This window comes from Balaenoptera musculus, chromosome 8 (genome assembly GCF_009873245.2).
Source record: "Balaenoptera musculus isolate JJ_BM4_2016_0621 chromosome 8, mBalMus1.pri.v3, whole genome shotgun sequence".
Classification (NCBI taxonomy): domain Eukaryota; kingdom Metazoa; phylum Chordata; class Mammalia; order Artiodactyla; family Balaenopteridae; genus Balaenoptera; species Balaenoptera musculus.
The window spans coordinates 76987123-76997364 of NC_045792.1; the positions used below are offsets into that span (position 1 = coordinate 76987123).

The 10242-nt window shown below is 35.9% G+C and overlaps 1 pseudogene; it reads right to left on the minus strand.

The window, feature by feature from the left end:
* Window positions 1–350: 350 nt before the first annotated feature.
* Window positions 351–4163, minus strand: LOC118899553 (annotated as a pseudogene).
* Window positions 4164–10242: the final 6079 nt, after the last annotated feature.

The window sequence follows — 10242 nt, forward strand, 5'->3', positions numbered from 1 at the left end:
GAACAAGATTTCAAAATAATATTTAGGAAACTCAAAGATACAAATGAAATAATAACATTTAAAATAAAAGGCTGATAAACATGAACCATTTTCAGAGTGAAAAAACATTAGCACTAGGTCCTATAAAAACAGCCGCAAAACTTGAAAAAAAAATATGGTTATTGAAATAACACAAAATAAAACTATAAATGAGGTGAACTTTTGTATAGCTATGATTTAAAAGATAAATCACATCATAGAGAAAAATAACAAAGAATTCACTAAGAACTACACACAGAGAAACAAACATATGTATATAGTCTCTTTTACCATCTTCAAAGAATTTCTATATTAATGTCATATTTATGAAATCAGGCAAACAACACTTGCATCTTAAAGACTCCACAATTGATGCCATATGCAAAACCATTATCAGGTCTAATATCCTGGATTAAAACAATAAGGAAAGTATTGAGAGTTTTCATATTCCCCCATAATCTGTTTTCAAAAAATCAAAAAATAAAACACAAGTATGACAGAAATCACTTTACTTCTGAAACTTTTAACAGTTAAGTTGTATCAGCTGTTTTGAACTCCAGTATAATACTTTAATTAGAAATAAAACGTAGGTTAATCTAAAAGAAAAACTTAGTCAAATGCATTTTTTAAAAAGAAAACTTTTAGCAAGGTGAAAATGTGTGATCGTGGTTATTCATTTGTTCATATCTAATTGGTCAATAAATGGGATGCATACCTTTGGTTGTAAATGTGTGAGTGAAGAAAAGGTAGATATAACCACAGCTGTCTCTCCATTTCTCTATTACCCAAACACATTCATATATGTGTGAGGACAGATACATTCCTACGTGTGTGTGCCTGTGTGTAAGTATGCATATATATATATATACATACATACATACATACCCACAAAATATCCTACTGAATCTAATTCAGGAATGCCTTTTTTTTTTTTTAAGAAACTATATTTTCTGTCCATCTTATTTACATTTTCTGTTTAAGATTCTGTGGAAGAACAACTTAAGGACCACTCAGTGGCTGTTCCTACCTGTTCAGTGGCCTGAGCGGTGGAAGCCGCAGTCCAATCCCCGGTAGTGAGCTGAGCGCTGCAGTCTTCACTAGGGAACTGCTGGATGGCCACAGAGGGCACCTGCAGACCTGTCTGCAACCTCAGGTCGAGTAGCAGTAAATTCTCGGGAGCTGGAGCAGTCCATTCACCTGGAAATTCCTCCTGGGTCACACCCTTTCCAGCCACCGCCTGCCCTTCCTTTTCAATCTCTTCAGCATCTCTGTAGAAGTAGAGATCAGGCTGCCCTGACCCCGGGTGTTCATGGGAGACAGTGCCACGCATGCGCAGAACTTCCCGCGTCTCCCCCCGCCCCCGCCCCCGCCCCCGCCCCGCACGGCCCTCCGCCGCATCCACCACAGCAGACTATCGTGTGAGTTCCCTTATCGTTGCTCGGGGATGGCAATGTCCACATAGTGCAGAGGAGAGTCTGTGTGACACAGTGATGGTAGGTGGGTTAACATAAGACACCTCTGAGATCAGCCCTGGATCAGTAACCAAGGGAAGTTGTGGCTCCCGGAAGGCTACCTAGATCTCGTTAGGGAAGGTTCCAGGAGAGAAGCAGCCGCAATACGAGGGGTCCAGTGGCAGCAGCAAACCTCAGCACAGCTTGCTAGCCAGTATTCCTGGAGGATACAACACTGACATCTGCCCCGTTTTCAATGGCAGCAATGGCACGAGCCGTCAGCAGAAGCTTCTCCCAGGTCCTCTTTAGGTGTATGAGGTAATACCATCACTTTTCATTTTGTAGATGTACTGTTCTGTTTGGTAGTCAAGGTTGATGCTACCTAGGTGGGTTCCTGCTGCAAGGAATTTGAGGACATCCTTCTCCTTTATTTGCAGGACATCAAGGGATCCGGGTTTCCTTTAACTTACGAGATGAACCCAGAGCAATGCTGTATGGACCCCTCTCTGGGTAGTGCAGAAAAGCAGGAATGTCTCTTTTAATAAATAAAGAAAAGCACTATATTAGCACAAAAAAAAAAAAAAGTAATTGTTCACAGCAGTAAATATTTGGCAAGTTTCAATTAATGCAAAAATAATAAACCAGGTGTAAATATATTTCCTCTCATAAGTTAACTCTGATGACCTTGGTTTATCATGTTTACTGATTAGCAGTGGTTGAACATAACATTATTATTTAAACAGGTGACATTAATGTGGCTTAAGCAGCTAACAATTTTTTTTCTGTGAATGTGGAAATATATAGCATACTTTTATATTCTGGGCCTGAGAGAAAGGAATGATAATGTTGACACCATTTTAAAACTAATTTGTTTTTCTCATAAACTGAGAGGAGAGAGATCTGTTTTCCATCACAGTGGTCACTCATTATGCTCTCTAATTGAGTAGGTTGAGGAGAGAATACCCATAACAATAATTCTGATGAAATTACTACTCCTTTTTAATGATCTCATATCATATTTATTTTTCATAGTTTCTATTCTAGGGGCAAGGATGCTTTTTAAAGCATAATTAATAATATTTTCTGCCTAAGGGTCTGCATTATCTGGTGAAAACTGTAGTCTTCTTGGACTAAAGACTCATTAATGTTGAATCAATGGATATATGTTTTGTTCATTGCGATTCAACTCATTTCTCCATGAGTTACACTGTAGACCAAAATACTTGACTTCATTCTTTTTTCTCAAGAGAGAAGAATTTGAAAAGACCATGCAGTTGACAGAGAAGATCCTGGGCTTTAGCAGTAATGAGCTAGAGTACCAATGAGGAAAGAGAATTAACTGTATAAGCCTCAGATTTATAGTCTAAAAAATGCAGACTATAATAATATTTTCCTTGCAAGGTAGATAGCATTAAATAAAGTAACATAGTAAAACACTATGGAGTGCCTACACATCAAGTTATCCATTGCCTTAATGGTGTGCCTTCTATATCTACCAAATTTCAATGGCTCATAACAAGAAACATTTTCATATGCTTATACGTCTATTTATCTGCTGAAAGGTCTTTTCATCTGTGCTACACTCATCTGACCTCAGCTGGGTTTCTTCAGGAGCATGTGGTCAGTTGTAAGTTGTGGAAGAACTATTGATACCTGGTTTCAAATGTCTTTAGCTGGGATAAATTTACTCTCTTCCATATGGTCTCATTGTCCAGCATTCCAGCATGCTAGCTGGTACTTATTAGCATATGATTTGATGATGGTGCTGGAGGGAAGGGTGTGGAGTCCATGAGTAAGAGTAGAAATGTGCAAGAGTCTTGAGCCCTAGACTTGGAACTAGCACACAGCTATTCCTGCTGCTTCCTACTGGCCAAATCAAGTGACAGGGCCACCTCGGATTTGAGGTATGGAGAAATTGACTCCTCTTCTTCTTAGGAGGGTTTGTGAAGTCTATTAAAAGGAGTATAGATACAGAAGGGAAGAATTGGGAGCATATTTGTAATTAATCTACTACAACCTGGCCCAAAGGGAGCAAAAAATAAATTTTTTTCTCTATCTATTGATATAAACACTATGCATAAATTAACTACCAAATCCTCCATAAAAGACAATATTGGATACATAAATTAATTCAGAATCCAGAGTACTAGTCTTTCTAAAGAATAAACACGATGTTCAGATTTCCCTTAAATATTATACTTTCAAAGATTTGCCTTCATCTGGCAGAGAGGGTGTCAGGTAGCTCACGCACCAGGCTACCTCTTCAGTCTTATCACTCATTGCTCTCACCAGCCTCTCGCATATGTCAACCAAAAGAACCGTGAACTATAAAGAGGCAAAAAGGCAGTTTATTTGGTGACTTAGAACTGCAATTTGGGGACCACAGATTCTGGAGGAACCCAGGATAGTGTCCCATCAGAGAAAATGGGTAAGGGTTTTGATAGGAAAAAAGAGAGACGTTCATGCAGGCTTACACAAGTTGTTTACCAAAACTTTGGATTGGAGGATAAATTTGTTCTACACGTACAATTGGGTTGTGGAGCACATCTCATCCTTTACTAGGGAAAGGTATGTTTTCTTTCGTCCAGAAAAAGTCCAGTTCTCAGCTTTATTCTTTGGTTTTGGCAATTCAGCAACTATTCGGCGGTTTGATTTTAGAGTGTTCAACAAAAGTTCAGCCCAGGCAGGGAACATGGAGGTCCTCAGGTCACATCTCAGTCATTCCTGACACAGCTCCTTTGACACATATATCCACAATAAGCTTTTCATGGGGCTTTTGCACAATCTTTCTTTTCACCATTTCTCCTTATCCAGCAGATGCCTTCCCACACTCAAACTTTCAGCTCAGGCACCCACTGGTTTGATGCTCAATCCCATCCTATGCCTGTCTCCCTCAGAGCTGGAGATTCTTCTGTCAGCCTCTTCTACTAGATCATGACCTCCTGTAGGAGGAATTTTCACCTTTATCTCTGTAGTCTCAGTGCTTGGAACGTAGAAGTGTGTAACATATATTCAATGAACAAAGGAATATATCTTTCAAAAAATAATGTTTTGTAGGGAATGGCATCCCATATATTTAGTTCCATTTTTTTAACCCAGTAGGGCAAAGCACTATACTAAAAATAGGATATAATAATGACAGAAGAAATAGACTCTATTGCCAAGATGCTTGCTCTTTTAGGGAGAAAAAAAGTAGATCTAGAGAGAAATACTATGAAGTACTACATTTTCCATAGTGGATTCCAGTTTGGAAGTCAGTCTAGCATGTTTGATATCCAGCGTGTTTTCCCCAGTAGAACAAAATAACAGGAGATCTCGATTATAACCATTTTGAAACATTTTGTTTTATTTCTTTTAAGCACCAAGGGAAAAAAATATAATTTATTTGGTTTTCGTTTGAAAAGGAAATAACCCCATTTCAAGTGTCTCAGTGTTAGAAAAGGCACTGTGTATTCCCCATGAAAGTACACAGATGCTCATATATTTGGGAAATTAACATACATCTTCCACAAGGAAATGTATGAAGGCTATTTCATTGAAACATTTTAATTTAAATGGAAAATCTAGTGAGAAATAGCTGAACTTTCTTTGAAAACTCAATAGCAGGCAATACTGAATTTCAAGCACCTGCAGTATGGCAGATATTTAGTTATGTTTTAGAGATAGATGCTCCTATCATATCCAGATAAGCTTTATAAGTCGGTGAGGTAGATTTCTAAACTGATTGTTTCAATACTGTATGGTAACAAATGGGACCTAATTAAAGTTAAGAGCTTCTATTCAGCAAAGGAAACCACTGAAAACAAAAAGACAACCTACTGAATGACAGAAAAATTTTGCAAGTCATATGACTGATAAGGGGTTAATATCCAAAATATTAATCAAAATGTCATCCAAACAGCTCACAAAATTCAATACCGAAAACAAACAAACAACCCCGTTAAAAATGGCAGAAGACTTGAATAAATATTTTTCCAAAGAAGACATACAGGTGGCCAATAGGCATTCTCAACATCGATAAGCATCAGATAAATGAAAATCAAAACCACAATGAGAGATTACCTCACACCTGTCAGAATGGCTATCACCAAAGAGACCGCAAATAACAAATGTTGGCAAGGATGTGGAAAAAAGGGAACGCTTGTTGGTGGGGTTGTAAATTGGTGCAGCCACTGTGGAAAACAATATGGGAGTTCCTCAAAAAACTAAAAATAGAAACTACCATATGATCCAGCAATTCCACTCCTGGATATATATTTTTAAAAAACCAAAAACACTAATTCAAAAGATACATGCATCCCAATGTTCATAGCAGCATTATTAAAATAGCCAAGATATGGAAGCAACCTAAGTGTCCACCAACAGATGAATGGATAAAGAAGATATAGTATTTATATACAATGGAATATCACTCAGCCATTAAAAAGAATAAAATTCTGCCATTTGCAACAAGGGGAATGGACCTAGAAGGTATTATGCTTAGTGAAATAAGTCAGAGAATGACAAATACTCTATGTTATCACTTATATGTGGAGTCTAAAAAATAAAACAAACAAAAGTATATATAAAAAAAAAAAGACTCACAGATATAGAGAACAAACTAGTGGTTACCAGTGGGCACAGGGAAAGGGGGGGAAGCAAGATAGGAGTATGGGATTAAGAGATACAAACTACTATGTATAAAATAAGCAACAAGGATAGATTGTACAGTATGGAGAAATATGGCCATATCTTGTAATAACTTTAAATGGAGTACAATTTATGAAAATATTGAACGACTAAGTTATAAAAAAATATTACTACATGGTAAGGAAAAGAGCAGAGAAAAATTTCTTGTAGTCTAGAGGAAGGATACAGGGTCTGGATTAGAGTGTTAGGAAAATATTCCTAGAGAAAATGTTGTCTCAGTTAACTCTTTAAAAATGAGTAGGTTTATCAAAAGATGGTGAGAGATTCTACAGGGCAAGTGTGAAAGGCATTCCAGATAATACTGTGTGTTGTTTGGAGCAAATATTTTATAACTGGCTACAATTACTTTAAATTGCCCGTAGTGAAAATGGATTATCCACTGAGAAATCCATCTAGAAACTATTGTTGTGAACATTGGTGGTGCCACCCACAAAAGGTGCTGTAGGAATTGTGGGGGGAATGCTGCACTGTAGTTTATGATTAGGAAGAAAGATGACATGAGTCATCCTACAGTGCCCAGGACCATACTAAACAAAGATGTATTGTCCCACATTCAACGTGACTTTAAAATCCTTACCAGATCATTATTTAGATGAAACACACACACACATAGACATACACACAGACACACAGACACACACACACACACACACACACAGAGTCATCTGATTACCAGAAACTACACTATAGCTATATAACTGTTTCTATAGAATAAGAAAGTTTTTCATAAGGGTCTAATACATAGTAAATTTCATGAGTAGTTTAATTTACAATAAATAAATACATTCAGCTATAAAGCAAACTAAGGAAAATAATATTTGTCTCATTCAGAACTTTATCATGGACTGTTCAAATTTCATAAAATAATGTCACTAATACTAGTGCTGCTTGTGAGATGTGAGTTGTCAATACAGTACTCAAAACAGTTTTCCTTAAAAGTTGTTGAATTTATGACTACTGTATTTTACGTATAGGTACAAGCCTGTAGTCACTTCACTTCACTAGGTTTTAGAACTCATCATGCTTAAAGATCTTTTTTGATCCACCTCCTAGAGTAATGGAAATAAAAACAAAAATAAACAAATGGGACCTAATGAAACTTAAAAGCTTTTGCACAGCAAAGGAAACCATAAGCAAGACAAAAAGACAACCTTCAAAATGGGAGAAAATATTTGCAAATGAATCAACTGACAAAGGATTAATCTCCAAAATATATAAACAGCTCATGCAGTTCAATATTAAAAAACCAAACAACCCAATCCAAAAATGGGCTGAAGATCTAAATAGACATTTCACCAAGGAAGACATACAGATGGGCAAGAGGCACATAAAAAGCTGCTCAACATCACTAATTATTAGAGAAATGCAAATCAAAACTGCAATGAGGTATCACCTCACACCAGTTAGAATGGGCATCATCAGAAAATCTACAAACAACAAATGCTGGAGAGGGTGTGGAGAAAAGGGAACCCTCTTGCACTGTTGGTGGGAATGTAAATTGATACAGCCACTATGGAGAACAGTATAGAGGTTCCTTAAAAAACTAAAAATAGAATTACCATATGACCCAGCAATCCCACTACTGGGCATATACCCAGAGAAAACCATAATTCAAAAAGACACATGCACCCCAATGTTCATTGCAGCACTATTTACAATAGCCAGGTCATGGAAGCAACCTAAATGCCCATTGACAGATGAATGGATAAAAAAGATGTGGTTCATATATGCAGTGGAATATTACTCAGCCATAAAAAGGAATGAAACTGGGTCATTTGTAGAGACGTGGATGGATCTAGAGACTGTCATACAGAGTGAAGTAAGTCATAAAGAGAAAAACAAATATCGTATATTAACGCATATATGTTGAACCTAGAAAAATGGTACAGATGAACCGGTTTGCAGGGCAGAAATTGAGACACAGCTGTAGAGAACAAACGTATGGACACCAAGGGGGGAAAGCGGCTGGGTGGCGGGTGTGGTGGTGTGATGAATTGTGCAATTGGGATTGACATGTATACACTGATGTGCATAAAATGGATGACTAATAAGAGCCTGCTGTATAAAAAAATAAATTAAATTAAATTAAAAAATTAAAAAAAACTCATCATGCTTAAAAATTTATGTATTAAAATATATCTTGATTTGTTATAAATGTTTCCATTTATATCAATTTTAAAATGAGGGCATTATTTTAATTGTTTACATTATATTACGGGCAAATTATATTACCCATGAATATCTTCTTCTAACACTCATGAATGAATGTTAATTTTTGTGAAGAGGAAGTTGACTCTGATACAATTGAAAACCACTCTATAAATTACATTGAATATGATTCATGTATGTTAGCAAAATATACAGACTACTTTCTCAATGCCTATGCACTACCAAACTATGATTGCTCCTGAAATTACAAAACACGTTCATATATCATCGGGGGGAAAATGTTATATCAGCAGATAGTTTGTCAGTACTCCCACTTCATTTACCTGTGCCATCCATGCCTCTGCAGTGATTTGGATTAAGAAAGTCAATGTAGGAGATAACAAGATCTTCCCCCACCCCTTATCACGTTTAACTTTCCGGTACATTGGGATCAGCTGTGGTTGCAGTTAATTATGCCCAGTTCTGAATATCTTTCAAGGGAGTGAACATCTCTAACTCAATTTTTCTCAAAGTGTGGTCCTAGGACCAGCAGCTTCATCATCATCTTAGAACTCGTTAAAAATGCAAAATTTCTGGCCTCATCGAGCATTAGTGAATCAGAAATGCTGGGGCTTTGCAAAGAAAGCTGTATTTTCATAGTCTTCCAGGTGACTCTGATGTTATACTCTAAGGTTTGAGAATCTTTGTTCTAACTCTTAATCTTTGAGTATGAAATTTAGTATGATGGAAATATATAGCTTTACACAGTTACCTAGAATTACTGACTGCCAGAAGGCTTCATAATAATTGCCTATTTCTAGGTTGCTATTTAGATAGTCATGTCTAGGCTTCAGAGTTTTCCTTAGGCCAATGCAGGTGCATTGGCCAAAATACTATATATATACTGTTAAATTTTCCTTCATTTACGGTTATTAAAAGATTTATGAGAAAATATGTATATACATATATGTTACTGAAATCCTCATTATGCTGCCTAATCACCTTGGAATCTAACAGAACAAACGAGAAAATAGTTAATTTATCTTTGCTACAACTGAAAGACTTTTTTTCTATTTGAATCGTTACATTTTAGTTAAATAAAGATGATTGGACTACATAGTACTCAAGATCCCCTCCAGACATTAAAAAATTGTCAATTCTAAAAACACTGCTAATTATAAATTTTAAAATGGGATAACTACACATAAATATGATCCTAAGGATGTGTTAGGGAATCAGAACATCCTAAAATTATATTGGGACATAGCTGTGATAATAACAATGTGTACTCATCAAAACATATTTCTACAATATAATAATAAACAGGACAAAGAGATGAAATATACAAACTTAATAGAGAGGTAATTGATGTGTCATCTACAAGAGCCAACTATTTAGATGACTTGTATTTTGGAAAGTATGATTCCATATGAATTTTATACAAATAATTGGATAGAAATCATTGTCCCATATGGTACTTATGGAAGATATACACAGACTAGTCGTATTACTTTGCTTGTTAAGATGACAAAATGAAATAATTGTAAACTAAGTAGTTGCTTAGTGGTGGGTAGTAAACAGTTAATTCAATCAATCTTGTAACTTTGATTTATGAGTGAGAATTTTGTAATAAGTAGATATTGAGCCCTGAGAGCACATCAGAATTGGGTCACAAGGGACCTTATACACAAATTAAGCATAATGAGAAACTGAAAACTCCTTAGGCCCTGGCATCAACTGAGAAGATGGCTCAAATACCTAAATATCTAAATATGAGCCAATTAAAGGCAGTAGTATGCCTTTAATTCTTTTATCTAAAATAAATAAAAATTAAAATAAAATAAAAATTATTATAAATAATAAATAAAAATTATTATATTCTATATGACAAAATTGTACATGTAGATAAATACCTTTGTACAAATGTTTGTATATA